Source organism: Enhydra lutris, unplaced genomic scaffold (genome assembly GCF_002288905.1).
Source record: "Enhydra lutris kenyoni isolate GAN:26980312 unplaced genomic scaffold, ASM228890v2 scaffoldscaffold30, whole genome shotgun sequence".
NCBI lineage: Eukaryota > Metazoa > Chordata > Mammalia > Carnivora > Mustelidae > Enhydra > Enhydra lutris.
Genome location: NW_019154114.1, coordinates 16,358,344 through 16,380,182, shown reverse-complemented (window position 1 = coordinate 16,380,182; position 21,839 = coordinate 16,358,344). Strand labels below are relative to the sequence as shown.

Here is a 21,839-nt window from a genome sequence, read left to right as displayed (position 1 = left end):
CTCCCTGTGTCTCCCTGGGTGGGGTCGGTGGGGGGTTGTCTTCTCCCTGTGTCTCCCTGGGTGGGGTCGGTGGGGGGTTGTCTTCTCCCTGTGTCTCCCTGGGTGGGGTCGGTGGGGGGTTGTCTTCTTTTCATAAGGACACCAGTCACTGACTTTAGGACTCATTCCAACCCACTACGACATCCTAACTTGCTGGACAAAACCCCTAGATCCAAGTATGGTGACATTTTGAGGTTCCCGATGGACATGTATTGGGGGTGGTCACTATTCAAATCAGGACACGAGGTCATAAACAAGACAGAGCACACTGGGCTTGCCGTGGGCCACTTAAAGAACGGGAAGCACCAGAGAGCTCAGCTAGAGTCTGGAAAGGTAACTGCCAAGGGTGAGGATGGGCGCCCACAGGACCCCACATCCGCCTGGCGGATCATCGGTGGTGACTCAATGGCCCCGAGGGGAGGGTGTCCATTCAAAAGCCAGCCATGGGAGACTGTGTTTTCCGAAGATACCCCTACCTGCCCATACCATCTACTCGCCTACACTATGATGTAGACGTTCCTCCGTGGAACCTGGCCAGTCTTTGTAACTTTGTGTGATTGCTCCCTAGAATATGCCAGAAGGGATGACGCATGACAGCTTCTGCTGGCTCAGGACATACGCCGTAGGAGCCCCAAGCTGACTTAAGGAGACGAGCGGCCCCGAAGCCATCATGTTGGAGAGACCGCACGGACACTGCACAGAAACAGCGTGCCCCCACTACTCCAGGCCTCTCTCAGTCCCCAGCCCAGGAGCCAGACGCCGGAATGAGGAAGTCTTTGAGATGACCACAACCCAAGTCAGCATCTGCCCCCAACAGTATGGGAGAGCCTGAGCCAGAACTGCCCACCACTCCCCTCATTCCTGACTCTCAGTCGCCACGATAGATGACCGATGTCTACTGTGGCTTTACGACAAGTTTATTTGCAAAGTGGGCTTGCAGGTTGGAGGCCGAGCAGAATTGTCCAGGGCTCCAGGAGGCAGGAAGGGCTCTGCCATCAGGAGCTCTCCCTCTTTGCCCTCTCCCGCAGCCTCTTCCTCCTCCTCTCCTCTAATTAAAATCTGAATGAGTATTTGAAATGTCCATTTGCAGGGACCCTGATGAAGCCCCAGATCTGTCCTCTTGCTCTTCCCTCTACCTGACAAATTCCATGTCACCCTATAAGGCTCCGCTCATTGTGGTTTGGGGAAGGACCAGACAAATTTTACCCCCATATTATTTAAACTAACAGTTAAGAATTGCTTTAAAGGGGTGCCTGGGTGGCTCAGTGGGTTAAAGCCTCTGCCTTCGGCTTGGGTCATGATCCCGGGGTCCTGGGATCAAGCCCCGCATTGGGCTCTCTGCTTGGCGGGGAGCCTGCTTCCTCCTCTCTCTCTCTGCCTGCCTCTCTGCCTACTTGTGATCTCTGTCTGTCAAATAAATAAATAAAATCTTTAAAAAAAAAAAAGAATTGCTGTAAAAAGGTAAGAGTGATGGGGGCACCGGGGTGGCTCAGTCAGTTAAGTGTCCGACTCTTGATTTTGGCTCAGGTCATGATCTCAGGAATGTGAGATGGAGCCCTGCGTCAGCTCGATGCTCGTTGGGGAGGCTGCTTGAGGTTCTCTCCCTCTTCCTGTCTCTTACTCTCTGCTCTCCAGCGCCCCATACCCTTACCCCTCACTCACACACACGCTCTCTCTCTCAAATAAATAAATAGATCATTAATTTTTTTAAATGAAGGAAAAATAAAAAGATGATAATGACATATATATATACATTTGCCATCACTCTCAAGCACATTAAAATTAAGATGTGTGAACAGTTGGAAAGAAACAGATGGATAGAGATTGACAAAACAAACATAACAAAAAACAAACAAACAAACAAACAAAACCATAACAGAGGATCGTAAGTCGCAGAATGCTTGCCATCCAATTTGTTAAACTTTTCTGTGTGTCCTAAAACCTTCATAATAAAACATTGGGGAAATAACAAGAACAAACATAGCAAGTACGACGGGACAGGTACCGTCCTAAGACTTACCACCTGATGGCTCATTTAGTCCTTGGCCCAGCCTCGGAGGGAGGTTTGATCATTATCCCCATCTTAGTACAGAAGAAGCTGGGCTCACAGAAGTTCAAATCATGCCTAAGCTCAGGTGGCAGGAAAAGGACAGAAAAGTCAGAGTGAGGCCAGCTGGCGAGCCCCAGCACAGCACGCCCCTCCTGATTACAACATACCTCTCACAGGCTATGCCTTTCTGATCAGAGGAATTAGAATTTATAATTAAAACACAATTATATTAAAGTTTTATGCCGTTCTTCGTGGCTGCCCAATGAAACCTCTCCTCCTACGGCTGGGGTCGTCTCAGTATGAGACTACATACACCCCAGGGGACACCAGAGCCTTGCTTTCCCAGACTCTGTGGCAGCTCAGGGGCAGGTAATCCCCGCCCGCCCTGACAGGCAAGCACAGCAGCACCACCAGGCTCGTGCTCAGAAGCTGGCGACCGGAGAAGCAGGGGACAGAGGGCATGGACCTGGCAAAGGCAGTGTCATGGACCCTGGCGCCCAGCGGCAGTAGGATCAGAGATGACAGCATCCGAGCCCAGCAGAACCGGCTGTCCTGTCTGCACCGGACCATCCAGTGCCCGGTTTTGCTCTGCTTCCATCAGTGTGGATTCCAGACTTGGATCTCTGCCCTTCTGGAAAATACACAAGCCACCTAACATCCTTGAGTAAATTCCTTGCTTTGGCCAACACTGGACAGGGTTCCTGCTCTCCCTTCTACAACTGCTGGATATGTCGTATCTTCAGGGCGACTGCTAAACGTATAAAGAAAACGGTGGAGGGTTTGACTCTTGACCTCAGGGTCACGAGTTCAAGTCCCATGTTGGGTGTAAAGCATACTTAAAAAGAATGTCATTAGTCACCCATACTCAAAGCCGATTTTAGAATTCTGTATCTGTGCAAATATTACCTGTCAAAAAGGTAAGATGGGGACACCTGGGGGCTCAGTCGGTTGGGCGCCTGCCTGCCTTTGGCTCAGGCCATGGTTCTACGGTCCTGGGATCGAGTCCCACACTGGGATTCTTACTCAAGTAGCGGGGACTTTGCTTCTCCCACTGCCGCTCCCCCTGCTTGTGTGCTCTCTCTCTCTCAAATAAATAAATATATTTTTTAAAAAAGAAATACATAATTGAATTGATTAAAAGGGCACAAAAAGGAAATATGATTAATTATGAATCACGATCTCTGGGTGGTTATTTTTCCCACCTTTTTTTTTATTTTATTTTTTATAAACATATAATATATTTTTATCCCACCTCTTTATACATTTCTGCATTTTTCAAATATCTCAGTAAATATCTTAATAATCAAGAAAAAAGTACCATGGAAAAGAACTAGAGGCCACAGAATGTGGGAGGGTATTTGAAAATCATGTATCTGATAAGAGACTTGTGTCATGTATCTAGAATATAAAGGAATCTAACGACTCAAAAAGACACACAAACCAGTAAAAAAATGGGCAAAAAAAATCCAAATGGTCATTTTTCTTTTTTCCAAAGAAGACAGACAAATAGCCAAAAAAATACATGAAAAGATACTCAACATCTTTAACCACCTGGGAAGTGCAAAATGAAATCACATGAGACACCACACACACCAGGGAGGCAAAAATAGAAAAGATAGGAACAGGGGCACCAGGCTGGCTCAGTCGGTAGAACGTGGGACTCTGGATCTCACGGTCTTGAGTTCGAGCCCCGTATTAGGGGTAGAGATTTCTTAAAAAAAAAAAAAAAAAAAAAAGACAATCACAAGTGTTGACAAGTATGGGGGGAAATCAGAGCCCTCATACAGCACTGGTGGGAATGTAAAATGGGGCAGCTGCTTTGGAAAATAATAGTGCAGTTCCTCAAAAGGTTAACCATAGGGTTATGGTATGACTCAGCAATTCTAACTCTGAGGTGTAAACCCAAGACAGCTGGAGATACATGTCCACACAAAAACTTGACCATGAATGTTAATATCAGCGTTATTCACAACAGCCAAATGGTGGGAACACAAGGCAGATGTCCACCGCCTGATAAGTGGATAAAGAAAGTGTGGTCTGCCCGTCCAGCGGAATGTATCTAGCAACAAGAGGACTGAAGGATTGACGTCCACCCACAACACCGATGGACCTTGCAAACATCACGCTAAGAAGCTGGTCACGAGACAGCACATAATGTATGGTCCCATTTACCTGGAATGTCCAGAAAAAAGCAAATCTAGAGAGAGAGAGAGTAAGTGTGTGATTTTAGGTGGTTGGAGAAAAGGGGAAATGGGGAGAAAATGCTTAAGGGGCAGGGGTTTCTGTTTGAGGTGATAAAAAAAAAAAAATTCTAAAGTTGCTTGTGGCAATGGTTTTCCAACTGTGAATACACTAAAAACCAGTGAATGGTGTACTTTAAGTGAGATAATGGTATAGTATGTGAATTGTATCTCAATAAAGTTGTTTTAAAATGTTAAAAAAAAAACTGGAGGGAAATGTTCAACAGTGGCTTTCTTCTGTGAGGCTTCCTCTTATCTGTGGGTTTTGGGTTGGTTTTGGGGTGTATGTGTGTTGTTTCCAGGCCTTGGCACGAACTGGAGCCCAGCAAATGTTTATTGATTGAATGGATGGACAGAGGACAAAAAGATGGCTAGATGGGTGGACGAATGGTGGTTGCTGGCCTCCAAAATGGCCCCCAGTGAGCCTCATCTCCTGGGCTTTATGCCCCTGTGTTGCCTCCTCCCACACTAAACAAGGGTTGACTCTGAATGACAGAATCCTGTGGAAGGGACAATGTCTGACGTATGAGGCTAGGATGGAAAAGGCAGTGCAGCTTCTGCGTTGTCCCTTGGGCTGCTCTCTTAGGAGGAAGCCAGCCACCAAGCTGGGAAGACACTCGAACAGCGTTCTGGAAAGGCTCAGGTGGAGGGGGACTGAGGTCTCTCACCAACGGCCAGCACTAACTAGCCAGTCAGTCCTGATTCCTTAACCTCAGAAACCATGATAATGAATTATTGTTTTTTAAACCATTAAGTTTTGGTGCCAGGGAGCAACAGATGACTAATGGAAATTTATAAAGGGGGGATGGATGGATGGACGGATGAATGGGTAGGTGGGTGAATGGATAGAGGGGTAGATGGGTGGATGGGTGGGTGGTTGGATGGAAGAAGGAAAGAAAGTAGGAAGAAAGACGGATGGAATTTTCAATTTGGGTCTTTCCTAGGACTTTAGTTAAAGAACTCACCCGAAAGTAAAAGAGACTCAACTACTCCAAACTACTCTCTTTTCAAAACGCTCCATCTCAACCGGGTTTCAGGCCCAGCAAACATCCCTGCACAAAAGATGCGAGGTCACTCCACTTCCTACCACATTTCCTCTCCCTCGCCCAAAGTAGCAGCAAGTGGAAACAACTGGGATCTCTTACGTTATTTCAGAAAACATGTGTGGAGGACCGGTATGTCTGTTCCAGGCCTGGGTTCCAGGTCGCGGGGTCCCCAAGACAGATCAGACTTGGAACAAACAGCCAAGAAAGCAAGGTAAAAGTGGTGCGGCCACCGAAAGAGCGAGGTTCTGCAGTGTAGACACAACTGGGTCAAAGTGTAGCTCCCCCGCTTGGGCAACTCAACCTCTCTGTACCCTGACTGCTGGCAATAGTAATAGAGACCAGTAGCAAATTACTCCTGTCCCACTAAGCTCTGTCTGAAAAACAGGAGGGAAAACGGCAAGTCATCCAACTGGCCTTGCAGGGGCAACGCGGCCCATCCACCAGGCCTCACCGATGGGCTTGGCAACCCTGTTCTTTGCCCTGATGGGATAGTGACGGCTCTCCCCCATGACTTTGGCATCGACCTCTGAAATCCCACTGCGCCCCTGGACAAGCCCATCTTTCCTCTCAGAAAATGCTGTCACCTTCCCTGGTCTCCCTGGAAACATACTGCGTCAACTGGCCCGGAGTCAGGGCATGGGACCGAGGAGGGTGGGCGTGGCTACACTCATAGCCGGGCTCACCGGGGGAATGACTGTCTTTGGATGACCTCTGTAGAACATTCTTTTCCTAATGGCATGGTTGCAGCGTCCCTGAGGGGTGCTCTCCAAGCTTCTGCAGAGACGGCTTTCGGGATCCAAGAGCCTGTACTTCAGTTAAAGATAGAGGCGGCCGCTTGTCTCCTGCTCAGTCACCCACTTGCTCCGCTGGACAGCACTTTCCTGCCCGCCAAGACTGCCCACACGTTCTGTCTCTGTTTATCTCACCCCCGACCCCGGAAGAAAGGCAAGGGAGGATTTCCAGCCTCTGCAGATCAGGAAACGGAGGCTCAGAGAGGCCAGGCAGCTGGTTGTTCCCCTTCCTACCTTTTCCTCCCTTTGTGCTGTTCCTGGGAAGATGACCTTTGTGGAGCTCACTGTTTCTGACCCGGGCTGGCGAAGTCGTCTTGACTCCCAGGGCAGACTGGGACACAGCACAGGTGTTCCACAAATACTTTTGAAAACACCGTCCTCCCTGGGTGCACCTGGGTGGCTCAGTGGCTTAAGCGTCTGACTCTTGGTTTTGGCTCAAGTCTTGGGCTCAGGTCATGGTCTCCGCGTTGCGAGGTCAAGCCCTGCGTCAGGCTCCAAGCTCAGTACAGAGTCAGCTCGAGATTCTCTGCCTTCCCTCTCTCCCTCCCCCTGCTCATGCTCTTTCTCTCTCAATGAAAAAATCTTTAAAACAAAACAAAAAAACACTGTCCTCCCTTTTTATATAATCATTGTGTTAAAAAATAAAAAATAACGGTAACTATTTTTTTTAACGACTACGATGCGCCAGGCGTTTTCTACATGTTATTCTACTTAATCTTTGTGGCATGTTTTATCTAATGCCCCAGAACAAATATTAGTGCCCCTTGGTGGACGTCGGCAAATATGGGAGACAGGCTGGTCTTGACAATGCTAGGGAGAAACGTCAGGTGCGGTCCCCGTTCATGAGCTCTGCCACAGGGCCATGCAGAAAGTCCTTCACTAAAGGCAACTTGAGTGAAATTGAGTGCTGGTTCCTTACCAGGCTCTGGATGTCGATAAACTGTGAAGAGAGATGCACTGCTTTGTGAATTTCCAGATCACCTACTACCTGGTATGCGGAAAGGAACAGAGAAGACAAAATAGGAAAAGAAAGAGGATGGGAAAGGGAGAGAATGGGAAGGGGTACGGGGTGGGGTCATCCCGGAGGCTTCTCTGTCCTATCCTGTCCCAGGTGGAGGAAGCAAAAACCAGAAGCCAACCTCGATGACGAGGGTCAACCTCCAGGCAGGGTCTCTAAGGACCAAAGCCCTCAGCCTGCCAGGTCTTGCCTTGACCTTTCTCCTGGAATTACCCGGAGCCGGCAGAAGCAGCTCCCGCAGGGAAGGGGGCGTATACGCCGGGGACCCAGGCCAGGCAAGCCGGCCAGGCTGCATCCGCACACCAGCTGGGGCTCCACCAGAGGTGCGACTAGAGCCCATGGATCCCTGGCTGCTGGCCGGGGGACGGGGTAATCAGCCCCCACTAACCGGAACCCTCCAGCTGGCTCTCCTCGAGAGGAAAGCGCCAAGCCACGGCTCCTTTCATCTCAATCCAGAGAGCCTCTTCCCCGTCCCTGTCATCATGCCTGTGGGCGGTCCTCAGGGACCCTCCCAGCTTTCCACACCCCTCCCCAAACTCAGGACCCAGACTGAACGTGGCCACAGGAGAATGGCATGATCAAGGTCAAAGGAAGAAATGGCTCCTCTTCTCCTGTGCCCATGACCATCGATCGGCCTTGGTTTCCCCTCCTGTACTCAGGCCCTCCCAGAGTTAGTCGGAGCCATTGCTTCCTGATTTCTTTTTTCCTCAAGAGGTTAACCATGGACAGGGAAAGAGGAACTCCCTCATTGAAGACAGAGTCCCAGGGACCTGGAAAAGGGGGGGGGGAGAAATCAGAGTCCTGGGGAGGGAAGAGGGCTGACTCCAAAAGGATGCTCTATGGAGGGACCAAGCTGGGGGAGGGCCACGGAAGCAGCGGGTTCGCAGGATCAGATCCCTGGGACAACACAGAGCGAACGGTTACCAGAGCTTCTGGGGCCCAGGCACCGTTCTAAGGACATGCTCCCCGCACCACCTCAGCCCCACAAGGCAGCTGCTGCCCGCATCCCACAGTACAGCTGAGACACTGACGCACAGAGGGTAAGTGACCCACCCAAGGTCACCCCCTCGGGAAGTGGCAGAACCAGGATTTGAACCCATGATGTCTAGCTCCTGATTCTGTATCTCCCTGTCCACAGTGTGGCCTGAGGGGCCTTCCCCAATGCTTGTGTCCTACTTGAAACCCCAAGACTTTGGGCAGTTCCTCAAAAAAGTTGAACATAATCACCACATGATCTAGAAATTCCACTTCTAGGTATACACCCCAAAGAACTGAAAACTGGGTCTCAGACATTTGCACACCCGTGTGTGTTGCTCACACATTGTTCACGACAGCCAGGGTGTGCGGGCAAGCCAAGGGTCCCCTGAGGGTTAGGCGAATGAGCACAACTTGGTCTCAACAGAGAAGGAGACGATATTCAAACAGAGAAAGGATGGAACTTCTGACTCATGCTCCAACAGGGAGGAACCTTGAGGACATTATGCTAATTGAAATAAACCAGTCACAAAAAGGCCAAGTCTGTAGGATCCCATATAGAAGGCTGGAGGGCGGTCCAATGGGTCAAGACAGAAAGCAGAGGGGTGGCTGCTGGGGCTGGGGCCAGGGGTGGGGAGTTGTGTTGAACGAGGATGGACTTTTAGTCCAGGAAGATGAGAAAGTTCTGGAGGTGGAGAATGGTGACGGTTGCACAACAGTGTGAGTGTCCTTAAAGCCACGAACTGTACACTTAATGGTTAAAGATGGTTCATTTTATGTTACACATATTTTACCACAATGAAACAAACCTTGACCTAGGGCTTTGGGATAGCGCTGGGCTGGGCACACCCCAACAGGGACTGACATTTGCTGTTTGACATGACTGGCCAGAGGGGCTGGGGAGGCTACAAGCCACAGAGCAGCGGTCACACTCCCTGTCAAGCTGAGCTTGAGGGCTGTATCTGCTACAGGAGGGAAGCGAGGGATGCTGGGACAGGCGGAGGTGGGGAACAGACTGGGGGAGCTGCGACTGGGTTCCCTCAGCAGGGCCTGGGGGAGAGGGGTGAGCCCTGGGTGGCTCAGACCCGCTGCAGGCTCTGTCGGACCCAGGCAAGGCCCTAAACCCTTGCTGTGTCCCAGGCTCTCTGCCTAACACGACACATACAGCACCACGTTTATTTCTGCAACCTCTGGAAGGGGTCTTCTTTGTGCCCATTGCATGGATGGGAAAACTGAGGTCCAAGAAGAAAAGCAACCTGGCCAAGTGCACATTTCTCAAAGCCCATCTTCTTCCCAGGCTGCAGCTCCTCAGCCCACCAGGGGCACTCATGGTTGAGATGCCCAGGGCTAGGCTGGAGCACTTACCCAGGGCCAGGGTCCTCACCTCCCTGAGCATCCAGACAGGTCTGGCTGGAGTTCAGGAGTCATGAACTTGGGCCACATCCTCCATGGAAGTTTCTGGAGGCAGTTTCAGCCCCCGTGGAGCCTGAAAGGAGGGTGGGCAGCCAGAGGGGGTAGGCAGTGTTTTCAGTCGGGCTGAGGGAGAGCTCAGGGAGCCCACTCCCTGCCCCCAGGGGCTCAGGGGAGGGCCTGGAGGGGCGGGGATGGAAGTGCTGGTGGAAAAGGGCTCTTTGCCCAGGCGGCCGGCCGAGCCCTTCCAGGAGAGACACAAAGGCCTCATGGCTGCCATTAGTGCTGACACAGTGGCCTCCGCCCCAGGGAAAAGAGGAAGTGGTCAGAGCAGCAAGAGAGAACCTTCAACGAGGACATGTCCCAACTCCCATCTCCCCCTCCCCTCGCGGGAAAAGGGGCCGCCACCGACCTGGCCCTGTACTTCTGGGAACCTCCCACCCAAGGAAGTCGGGGGAAGATAGAACCTGCTTTAACCCTACAGTGACCTCCTGAAAACTCTCTAGAATTCTGGGGGCCTCCAGGCCTCCAACCCTGGGGATCCCCAAGGTCCACAGGACAGTGGGTTTCCCCAGTCTAGTGGCCAGCACTCAGTGAGCTCAGATCTCATGGGAAATGGAGGGGCGGGACATCACGGTGAAGAATGTGCCTCTGGAGTTGTGGGTTCAAATCCCGCCTCTGGCCAGGTTGCTCACCTTCTCTGGGCCCCAGTGTCCTCATCTAGAATGTGGAGACAACCAACTCCTTGCCTCTAAAGACCGGTGAGGGCTCAGTGAGGCATGAGATGTTGATCGCTAAAGGCAATGTCCCCTCAGCAGATGTGTTTGATAAAATACAGTTACTCTCATGCCAGGGGCGATCTCAGAGGCCCTGGGGCCCACGGTGGGCTGGCAGCAGGTGGAGGCTGGGCCCAGGCTACATCCAGAGAAAACCAGCCATGCTTTTCCATTCCTACCGCAAACGGAAAGAGAACCAGAAAAACCTTAAGGACGAAATGGGTTTGATGATGGGGTGATCCCCATCTCTCCAGAGGTCCACCTGGAACTCTCTTCAAGGCAGAGTCTAATTCTCAAACACCTCCAGGGAAGGAAGTAGCCCCACCCCAAAACAGCACAGCATGAAGAGTCAGGGACACTATCTCAGGGGCTGAGCCAGAACTCTGCTGCCTCCCATGCAGCAGGTGTCACTTTATCTGTCTGTTGTCACCATGGGTTCGAGTCTAGCTCTGAAGGATACGGAGACTGCTCTAGCTTTATGATACAAGAGGCTTTTGCCGATCTCATGTTCTATGGTCAAGAAGCAGTCAGCTGGGCTGGGACCTGAGTGAGGCAGGAGTGGGTGGGAGCCTGAGAGCGACTGCCTCCTGAATCTTTTCCTTTTAGGGTCTCTCCTGGGCCCCTCACTCATCTCACTCTCTCCAGACCTTGGCAAGCGATCTCTGGTTCCCACTCCTCCCTCTTTCAAAGGGTACAACCACCTCCACTTCCAAACTATCCGCCAAGAACCAAACAGGATGCTTTGTGGGAAGATCCTAAAAACGAAAGAAAGGAAGAAATGGGAGTAATGCTTTGGGCAGGAGACTCCTTTCTTCCTCAGAGCCCTTCATGTCACAGGGTAACTTGTTCTATTAAGATGGAGACCGTCTTCTGCTTCAAGTTCAGCAACCTCTTTTCCAAAATCCCGCCCACCCCCTCAAGGAAGTACTGGAAATATAAATAGAAACTCTTAGAGACACGGTACCATAAGTTTATACCCATTTTGTGTGACAAAAGACCAAGGGACAGTAATATTTTAGAAATTCACTTAAGAGGAAACACAATTGGCCAACTTAAAAAAAAAAAAAGGAAAAGATGGTCAACCTCACTATTCTTCAATGAAATGAAAATGACATGCTCTTTTTACATTTGAATCAAATAATTTGCTTATTTAACAATATTAGAGACACCTTTCAAGGTCAGCAAATTCAGCAAACTTCACGGGTCTTGGTTGTGTTTATTGACTGGTTGTTTACGGTTCTGTGCCTTTGTTTCTCTTACAAGCAGTGCTTGTTTCTATATGTATCTTTGAATACTTGGGTGAGAATATTTACAGAAAAAAAATTGTTTTCCATTGTAAACGCTGGATCACTTATCAAAACACAAACGTATGTTTTAAAATTTGACAGAAATGTCCAACTGCCCTTCAAACTCTACTTTTTGACCTGATAACAACGTCCTCTGTTACTTTATTATTTTTTTAATTTAAAAAGCCACTTTGTTAAAGATTTAAGATGATAGAGATGGTAAAAAGCAAGCCAGATGGGCTCGGGAAAGAGGCTCTTTGGCTGAGTTAACTCTTGATCCCCCAAATAAACCCCCAAACCAGTTGCGCATGAACATGTAAATCAGACCCATGTTTTGGGTGCCCAGCGTTAACTTCTGTTTCCTGCCTGGAGAGCCCCCTGTAAACTCAACGATGGGAAGGCAGCTGGGCTGAGCTTCAGTGAGCACCCAGCGCCTGGAAGTCAGCCCCACCCCTGCCCTTCCACCCTGGACCCTCTCCCGCCATTTCCAGCCCTTGGAGAGGTCACCTGTAGGAGGAAGGAGCCAGGCTGGGTCATCGGAAAGGTCTCAGTTTCCATCTCAGTTCTAAGAGTGTCTCACGTCACTTGTCTGACTTCAGACAACTTGCTAAGACTCTCTGGTCCTCAGTTTTCCTAATCTATAAAATGGGTCCACTAAAACCTGCCTCACTGGATTGTGATGAGGGGCAGATGTAGGAAAGGATGTGAAAGTAACTGGTTTTCCTTCTTTCTGTTTTGGGTTTCCCAACAGGTCTACAGCTGGGGAGTAGGGGAGCCCAGTCTGGGGTTTTCTGACCACAAGTGCTTTCCCAGAAATAGTCTTCTTCGAAGTTATTATTTTTTTTTTTTATCTGAACACGTTATACATGGACATGATACAAAATTCAAAGGGTCTAAAAGGGTAAGAAAGAAAAGCAAGACTTTCCCACTCCTGACCCCCTCCCAAGTCCCTGCCCTAGGGGCAGCCTTTGTCATCTCTTTCTTGTGTGTTCTCTCTGGGTGTTTTGTGCATTTTTGCCTCTACACCTTGCCTGAAACAAACAAACAAACAAACAAGCAAACAAAAGGTTGCCAGTGTTTCTTGAAGCTTTTCCCCCATCAGTGCATAAGGAGCTTCCTCGTTTGTGTGTGTGTGTGTTTTTATGTCTACTTTTTACTTTGAAAGTTTCAATACTATAAAAAAGTTGCAAGAAGAGGAACATGAGCACCCACAGTTTTAAACTTGGATTCACCAATTATTAATATGTGCTGCCTTTGCTCTGTTTCTCTTCTCTTTCTTTCTTTTTTTTTTTTTTTAAAGATTTTATTTATTTATTTGACAGAGAGAGATCACAAGCAGGCAGAGAGGCAGGCAGAGAGAGAGAGGAGGAAGCAGGCTCCCTGCCGAGCAGAGAGCCCGATGCGGGGCTCGATCCCAGGACCCCGAGATCACGACCTGAGCCGAAGGCAGCGGCCCAACCCACTGAGCCACCCAGGCGCCCCATTCTCTTCTCTTTCTAAACTTTCCAAGAGCCCAGAGTTAGTTCAGCAGCTATCTACTAAGAAGGACATTCTCCCGCATAACCACAACACAGTGATCACACGCAGGAACGTCAACACTGATACAATGCTATTATCTAATATACAGCCCATAATCGAATTTCCCCAGGTGTCTAAAATGTCATTTTTAAGAATCCAGATTCCAACGAAGGATTGCTCAGTGCATTTAACTGCCGTGTCTGTTTAATCTCATTCAATCTCTCAGCCTATTTTGTCTTTTACCACCATCAACATTTTTGAAGGTCTAGGACAGTTTTGCAAAATATCCCTCAGTCTGGATTTCTCGGACAGTTTCCTAAGCATTTTTTTTTTCTTTTTTTTTTGCAGGGTGTTAGGATGTTAGGACGGCATTATGCTCCTTATTGTCAATGGCACATAGTATCCCAGTGCGCTACAATTTATGTAACTTGTCCTTTACCCATAGAGGGAAACATGGTTTCCAATCATGTTTCACAAACAATGCTGCAGTGAATATTCTGAAACTTCTGTCATTTTGAAACTGTCCAGTGTGTGTAGGATAAATACTTAACCAGTGGGATCCCTGCACCTACACAGAATCCCCTTTATAAAGGATACATTCATTACTACTCCCACTAATACTGGGTGAGGACACTAATACTGGGTGAGGACACTCGCCTCAGAAGGCCGTCTTATTTTTTAACTTGCATCTCACTGTGCCCTAGCTGGTAAGGTCACACATAGTCGTCAGGTCTCTGGGTGAGAAGATTACCTTACATTTCCTTACATGTCCCCCTGGAACTGGCAAGAAATCCTACTTTCCAAAGACAAAGTCCCAAGTGCTCCAGAGGAGCACAATTAAAAAAAAATTTTTTTTTATTTATCTATTTGAGAGAGAGAGAGAGCACAGGAGCGGGGAAAGGGGCAGAGAGAGAGGGAGACGCAGACTCCTGGCTGATCAGGGAGCCTGCCCTGGGGCTTAATCTCAGGACCCTTAGACCATGACCTGAGCCGAAAACAGAGGCTTAACCCACTGAGCCACCCAGGCCCCTCCATCCAGTGCCCCTGGAGCACCATTCTTGCTCGGGGTTACAAAAAACATCCCTATGCTCTGTGAGGTCTGATTCAAAAGGGAGGAGGGATTGGTTAAGCAAGAAAGGCGTGTTAAGCACCTTGTTAGTTGCTTGATGGGTCTTATCAAGCCTGCCAAGGAAAAACTATTAATTTGCCCATTTTACAGATAAGGAAACTGAGGTTCAGGGAGGTTACAGCTGGTTTACTCCTCCGATTGAGGAATAACTGACTCAGGCCCGACTGGCGTCACAGAACCATGTATAGGTTTTATTCTCCAACCCCCTTGGGTGTTGGTGGCTGGGAGAGACAGAAACAAAACCTACAAATTCACGCCAAATCTAAAAATTGTTAACCCCCAACCACCGCCTTTGGTTAGGGTGAATCACCTCGGCCACCGCCGCGAGTTCTCAGATCCCTTGAAAACTACTCTCCCCAACATGCATCGCTCTCACAGACTCTTCCGGCCTCTGCGGACTACATTTCCCAGAACACAGTGCGCCCACACGGGCTCACTTCCGCTTCTGGGCCCGGCGTTTCCTGGGTGTTGCGGTCTCTGTGCAGTGCAAGGAGTAGCTTGGGGCTGTCATCCCCACAGGGCTCAAAGGCGTGTGGTGGGAACAGATGTCAGACTTATAAGCCAGGAGACACGGGGGAGGGGGCCCGAAAGCACTTTCCGCCTCCCTTTAGCCAGCAGGCTGGCTTTGTTAGTGGGAGCAACGCCCCGGGAGCCCTCGGCTGAGTGACCCACTTTGGGGTTAGTAGAGTTCCCTTAGGATCCTGGCATTCGCTTACAGTTTTCTAAGGGCCGTGAGAGCCTGTCCTCTATTCTGTGACTCCGTGTTGCCTCCCTGAGACACCCGCTCCCTTCCACGCAGGAAAGAAAAAGAAAGGAAGGAAGCACCCCTAACCCGCTGTCTTGTTCCTACCCATTGTTGCCCCCCGCAGCGACGCGGGCCCACTGTAGCCAGGGCAATCTCGGAAAGTTCGAGCACTCAGCCGCTTCCCATTCCATGGCTCCCCCTTGCTCTAGGGATCCCATTCAGACGCCACGTCATGTCGCGTGAGAGCAGACCTAATTTCACCTTATTCTACTCATCACCCCATAAATCCCCTCCAGCCTGGCTCCTGGAATGTGCCTTGCTCCCTCTAATCTCATGCCCTTTGGCCAGACAAGTGCCCGGACTGTGCTAACTTCTGCTCTTTGCATGGCTTACAGCTGTTCCCGTGTCATTCAGAGTACGACCCAACCCGGAGACAAAGCACCCCGGTTCTTTCAACTGAGCAAATGCAAAGAAGGGTCATGGGTTCCTAGTGACACAAAGCCGCTTCTACCCCCAGGGCTAGAAGAACAAAGGAAGCCGCTGACTGAAAATTTGGAAGGTGGGGGGAGGCTACTGGTGGGCTCTGGGCCTCTGAGGGGCTAGCCAGCTTAAACATCACCTCCCAAGAAAGGTGGTCCTGATCCTGGTACCCCCACCCCCAGCAGAGCACCCACCTTTCCCTTCAGAACACTGTCCATAGATAGCCATGTGGTGCTTGCATGTCCTGGTGTTTGACCCCGGTCTCTCCACCCGGCCCCCCAAAGCAGTGATTAGGCACATTGTACACCACTGGGTTAAGTGTCCCCCAGACACTTTGTGGACAGAATCATTTCTCAGAGACACTACACTGGGAGTTCCTGCGCTGGCTGGACTGGGACTCTGCCATGTATCTAAACTCTCCTTGAGGGGGCTCCTGGGTGGCTCAGTCAGTTGGGCGTCTGCCTTCTGCTCGGGTCATGATCCCAGGGTCCTGGGATCAAGCCCCATGTTGGGCTCCCTCTCAGCAGGAAGTCTGCTTTTCCTTCTCCCTCTGCGCCTCCCCCCACTCATGCTCTCTCTCCCTTGAATAAATAAATAAAATCATAACAAAACAAAACAAAACCCTCTCCTTGATCTTGAACCTGCTCTTCTCCCAGGACTTTGCTGGAATAGAGTGATCCAGAGGGGCCAAGATAGGCTCCTGGGCATAGGAGGTGGTGCCCCCTCCTGGGGTTGTACAGGTGAGGGTCAGCCCCCCGAGGAGGAGCTCAGCTTTAAGCACTCAGCCCTGGAGCCCTCTTGTCTGACCTTAAAACTGGGCTCTGCCTTGAACATGGCCTGGCACCTACTAGGGGCTCAGTAAGTAATGTGTCGAGTGAATGAATGGGACCTCACCTCTGTTACCCAGGACACTAGTCCGCTTGGAGTAATTAATTCTCTAGGTCATCTTTTAGCTGAGAAGGATGATACTGACTTAAAATGTCCCTGCCACGGTACATTTTATGTTATATGTTTTTACAATTTAAAAATGTTTTAACGGAACAACCCTTCCCCCGCTCCACTGCAGGTAATAAGGCATATGGTGCAGGGGGAAGTACAGCTGCTTTGGGGCCACACTACCTGAGTTTGCACTGAAGTGATTCCTCCTCCAGGCTGTGTGGGCTTGGGCAAGTCCGATGACCTCTCTGAACCACCATTTCCTCACCTGTAAAATACACCTCAAGTAACTTCAAAGCCCAGCACCGTACGTGGCACATCAAGGCACTTTATACATGTTTGTTTCCTCCTTTTTTTTTTTTTTAAGATTTTATTTATTTGAGAGAGAGATAGCCAGAGAGAACATGAGCGGGAGAAGGGGCAGAGGGAGGGGAGAAACAGACTTCCCGCTGAGTGGGGAGCCTGACTCGGGACTTGATCCAAGACCTGGGACTTGATCCAAGACCTGCAGAGCATGGCCTGAGCCGAAGGCAGACGCTTAATCTCTTAAATGACTGAGCCACGAGGCGCCCCTCCCACCCCGAGTTTGTTTCCTCTTGTTGTGAGCTCCAATCACAGCTCAAACAGAGAACCACCCTCTGACTCCCTGAGAGTGGGTCACTGGCCCAGCTCGGGGCTGGATCAAAGCCAAGGCTGAGAGGCCTGGTTCATGGGAGAAGGGGGCTGCCTTGTGGGGGGAACTCCCTTGCTCTATGAAGCAAAGAGGATACATGGATCAGAACCCTTTTCAAACTTGCTTAAGCAAAATGGGGAATTTCTTGTCTTACCTATTGGGAACTACCTTCAGGTCAAGTTGGATCGTGGGACTCAAAAGACCCTCATCAGGGTTGTCTTACTCATCAACCCAGTGACTGGGCAGTAGGGTGCAGTGACTCACAGGCTCCTGAGGGCAGGGCAGGGTTGGTGACTATGATTGAGAGCCCCACTGAATCAGCTCCCAGGGAAGAAGCTTTGATGTTACCAGAAGAATGAAAACGTGTAAGATAAGCAGTAAACCTTACTATCTGCCACACACTCTTCTAAGTACTCCTTGTTAACTCATCAAATCCTTCTAATAACCGTACAAAATAGGCATGATTTTCATCACGCCCATTTTACAGATGAAGAAGCTGAGGCACAGGGCGCCTCAGGTCACAGTCAGTGAGGGGCAGAGCTCGCATTTGGCCCCAGACAGTCTGGCTCCAAGTACCAACACTGTACCACTTCCTCATGCTGCCTCGCCGTATCAGACAGTGATAAGAGATGGTCCCGACAGGGGCAGCCCCAGACGGGGCCCAGCACTCTCCTGGAGTGGTACGGAGAGCAGCTGCGTCTGCAGGAGGCCCAGCCTTCAGTGCCTCTGCATCGGGAAAATGCTGGGAGCTCCTAGAGGACTTACCCCGAGTTGAGGACATCCCCAGGCTCCACCCCAGGGGCAAGAATCCTGGCTTGAAGAGCCAGATGCCTGCTTTGCCACTGCCATAAACTGGCTGTGTGACTTGGGGCCAGTCACTGCCCCTCTCTGGGCCTGCTTCTTCCTCTTGCAAATGAGCAAGTTGGGCCTGACTCCCCACCACTGAGGGTTCTCTCGGGGGAAAAGTTGGGGATGAACTGCTCCAACTTGTGGTTGGCCACAAACTGCTCTGTCCGCAGGTGCTGGGAAAACAAGGTGTCCCCTGCCCCCAGCACACTGGTGGCTCTGAGCTCCTGGAGGGACTTGGCCCCACTGTGAACCCTGCTTCCTCTCCCACGACCACCCTTTCCCCGAGGCCCACGTCACTCACCATGCCAGGGTCCACCCCGACTGGGCCAGGCCTGCGCCCTCCTGCCGCACCTTCTCCATCTGCTGGCTTCTCCTCCTGCAGGCATCACACACTCGTGGGGCAGTGGCTCTCCACGGAGGTGGTTTTGTAGGGTTTCTGGATTTAGCAAAGAAAAAGGCAACCTTTGGGACATAATGAGACCAAAAAGGTGTGAGTGGCTTATCTGAAACGTCACTGGGAAACCGGCCTTTTTGGTCTAGCAACCCTATACCCAGGGGACGTCTGTTGTATCTGGAAACATTTTTGGTTGTCAGAACTGGGGGTTTCCATGGTTGTGTCATGGGATGAGGCCAGGAGTGCTGTTCCAAACCCTCCCGTGTCCAGGGGGTCTCCACCACGGGGATTAATCCTACCGAAATGTCAGCAGTGCCGAGGCTGAGGAATTCCAGGTGCTCCCCAAAGCTAACCCGCATCCGTAACTGTGATCTCAGGGACTTGTCCAGACGCAGCTGTGGTCAGGGAATGGCATGGGGGCCTGGCCCTCCTGGGCTCCTTATGAGCAGGCCGGCGAGTCCCGGGGGAGGGAGGATCCCAGGTGCTGCCACAAGGGGGCAGCAGAGGCTTGGCAATGAGTCCGCACCCCCTGGCGTTCTAGGGGAAGGAACTGGTTATTCTTACAGACTCCTGGGTCCCCCCCACCCCCAGAGATCCCGATCCAGGGGGTCGGCCAGGCTCATGGGGCATTGGTATTTTTTGAACCGCTACCGGGTGATTGGCACGTGCAGCCAGGACTGTGAGGCCCCGTCTAAGGCCTTGTTTTTCATCCCTGGTAGCCTTGACAATACCAACGTGGATACTGTCTTCAATGCCCACCGACAGACAATGCATAAACTAAACGGGGTCCATCCAGACAACGGAAGGTTATTCAGCTGCAACAGCAATGAAGCTCTGACGTGCCTACAATGACGTCACTGTGCTAAGTCAATCAAGCCCGAGGCCCCGGGGTTCCATCCACTCCGCTGGGTCTGGAGCAGGGGGAACTCGGAGAGACGGAACATGGCCTCGCTGTGGGCTGGGGAGGGAGGAGTGGGGAGTCGGGTTGAACAGGTAGGGCTTCAGTTTCAGAAAACAAACATTTCTGGAGGGGAGGGGTCCACCACCTGAATAAACCCATTGCCACGGAGCCACACCTTCGAAAGAGGCTAAAACGGTCTGTTTTACAATGTGTACGCTTTACCACAGTAACAAAATGTGGTGGAAACAGAAATGTTATGGCTACAGTTTAAGATCTTCCCACAAAATGAACCCACAAATGTCCAGTCTCTGCTCAGAGCAAGTCCTTAAGAGGGCCTGGGGCTGGCACCCCGGCTCGGAGAGTGTCTAGCAGCGTCCCAGGTGAATTTCACAAGTGGGCTATGCGCTGAGATCATGCTAAGATCCCAGTGTCACGGAAGAACAGTGGGTACACCATCCCTTTATCTGTTGCCACAGTTTTAAAAATCTGTCCACAAGTTCTCTGATGCTCTTCCTTCCAGCGGTGGGTCCTAATTTGCCTCCCCTGAGCGTGGGCTGACGTCAGTTGACTTGCTGACATCAGAGACCTTAGTGATAAAGGTCCTCATAGTTTCGGCTTTGGTCGCTCACTGTAGAAAGAGCCACGTCATGAGAACACTTAAGTAGGCTTCTGGAGAACCAGTGGAGGAGAAACTGAGTCCTTCGGCCAACCGCAGTGTGGGACGCCATCGCAGAAGTGGGCCCTCCAGCCCGGGATGCCTTCAGATGAGACCGAGACCCTGGCTGCTGTCCCGATGGCAGCCCCATGGGAGCCCTGAGTAAGAACCACCCAGCCGAGCCCCTCCTGAGTTCCCACCCCACAGAAACAGTGAGATGATGCCTATTTGTTGTTCCAAGCCACTACATTTTGGGGTGATTTTTTACACTCTAGGAGATACTTAATACACCCACTCATGAGTCACTAAACCATCCACTCATCCTTTCCACGACCACCCATTCAGCCACCACCGACTCAGCTACCCATCTCCTCGCGTATCTGTCTGTCCAGCCACGAATCCATCCCCCCGTCTGGTCCTTCATTCATCACTTCCTCACCCACCCAGCCAGCCAGCCGCCCCTCCACCGTTCCTCACAGGACAAACAGACCCATGAAAATATCTGTCGCACGAGTGAGGAAACATTTTCTAGACCTCAATTCTATGGGACTTGCTAAGACAGGCCAAGGGACTTAGCGGGTTGGTCAGGAGGCTGGCCCCCTCCCTCAAAGGTGGAAGTCGGTTCCCCACCCGAAGCCCAGCCAGCCTCCTTTTGTCCTGCTGAGAACCACCCCGATTCCTCCCACAATCCTTTAGGCCTGTCTGGTAGGAAAAACCTCGTTCTCTCAACTGACCACCCCCACACCAGGGGGGGTGCCAATTCTACGGCTGCTGGCTGTCACTGAGGGCCATCAGCCTAGGGAAGGAAGACTGGGGACAGCAGGGCTCCTGCCCCACTCTGGAGGAGCCTGTGACCCCAAGATTTGGGCTTTTCTGGAAGCCGAGTGGAACAGCCAAAGAAAAGCCGGTTCCCTTCTTATGACAGGCCTCGTGGTCTCCTCCCTGAGAACATTAGAGAGGCCCAGGCCCTCCCCCAACACATACCTTTTTCCAGATGAATCCCATCTCATCCCTCAGTTTTCTCATCTACAAAGTGGGAATAATGAGGGTATTTGGGAGCTGAGATGACACGGTGCACAGGAGGGCCCTCAGCAAGGGGCCACTGGTGGCAGGTACAGAAGCATGCCTGCTGATCTGTGAGGACAAGAGTGCAGAGTATCAGTAAAACCCACGGCCTCCACGCAGCAGGCAGCAGACTCAGGAGACAATCCCCTCTCCTCTCTGCTTTGTTCACTCTGCTCTGGCTGCATCATCTCCTCTTCCTCTAACACTCCTTACCTGCTTTGACCTCAGGGCCTTTGCACTGGCTGTTCTCGTGGCCTGGAATGCTCTTCCCCCCAAATATCCCTTGGGTCCTCCCTCTCCTCCTTCAGGTCTTTACCCAAATTTCCCCTTCTCACTGACGCCTTCCCGGGGCACCTTTCCTCTATTCTCTCCATCCCCTTGTATGGGTTTTCTTCCCATCACATCTATCCTTTTAAGACACTACATCCTTTTTTGTATTAACTCTTGTTTCTTGCCCGACTTCTCCAGAACACAGACTCCCCAAGGGAGGGGTCTGGTCTTTATTCACTGCCAAGGGCAAAAGGCAATCCGAGTGTGACCCCTCCCCACCACTGCAACCAGGATTCTGTAAATCTACTTTAACACAAAAAAGTTCCTTTGGAAGCTTCCTTTATCTCTAAATCCCTGGAAGATAGGTTTTGGCAATCACCACCCCCCCACCCCCCTGCCTATGGCTTACCCAGATGCATCTGAAGGGTCTCATGACTAAGGTTTTATCAGATGGTAATAAATGACCTTTTCCCACAACAGCTAGCCCCTCAAGGTCCTGGAAAGCTTGCTTCCAAAATTCCTTAGAGATTTCTGCTATTCCTAACCCCCTTCCCACTTGGAAGTCTATAATGGGCCACACCTCATGACCCCAG

General features: G+C 50.8%; 1 long non-coding RNA gene across 2 annotated transcripts in view; it reads right to left on the bottom strand.

Annotated features, from left to right (window-relative positions):
- Positions 1-21,626, bottom strand: part of LOC111153032 — a 28,410-nt gene extending 6,784 nt beyond the window's left edge. For both annotated transcript variants that reach the window (XR_002640982.1, XR_002640981.1), the window contains exons 1-3: positions 18,655-21,626; positions 18,263-18,397; positions 16,623-16,707 (exon numbers count right to left, since the gene is read on the bottom strand). This is a non-coding gene — a long non-coding RNA (uncharacterized LOC111153032). The remainder of the gene's footprint in view (positions 1-16,622; positions 16,708-18,262; positions 18,398-18,654) is intronic.
- Between the last annotated feature and the right edge of the window lie 213 nt (positions 21,627-21,839).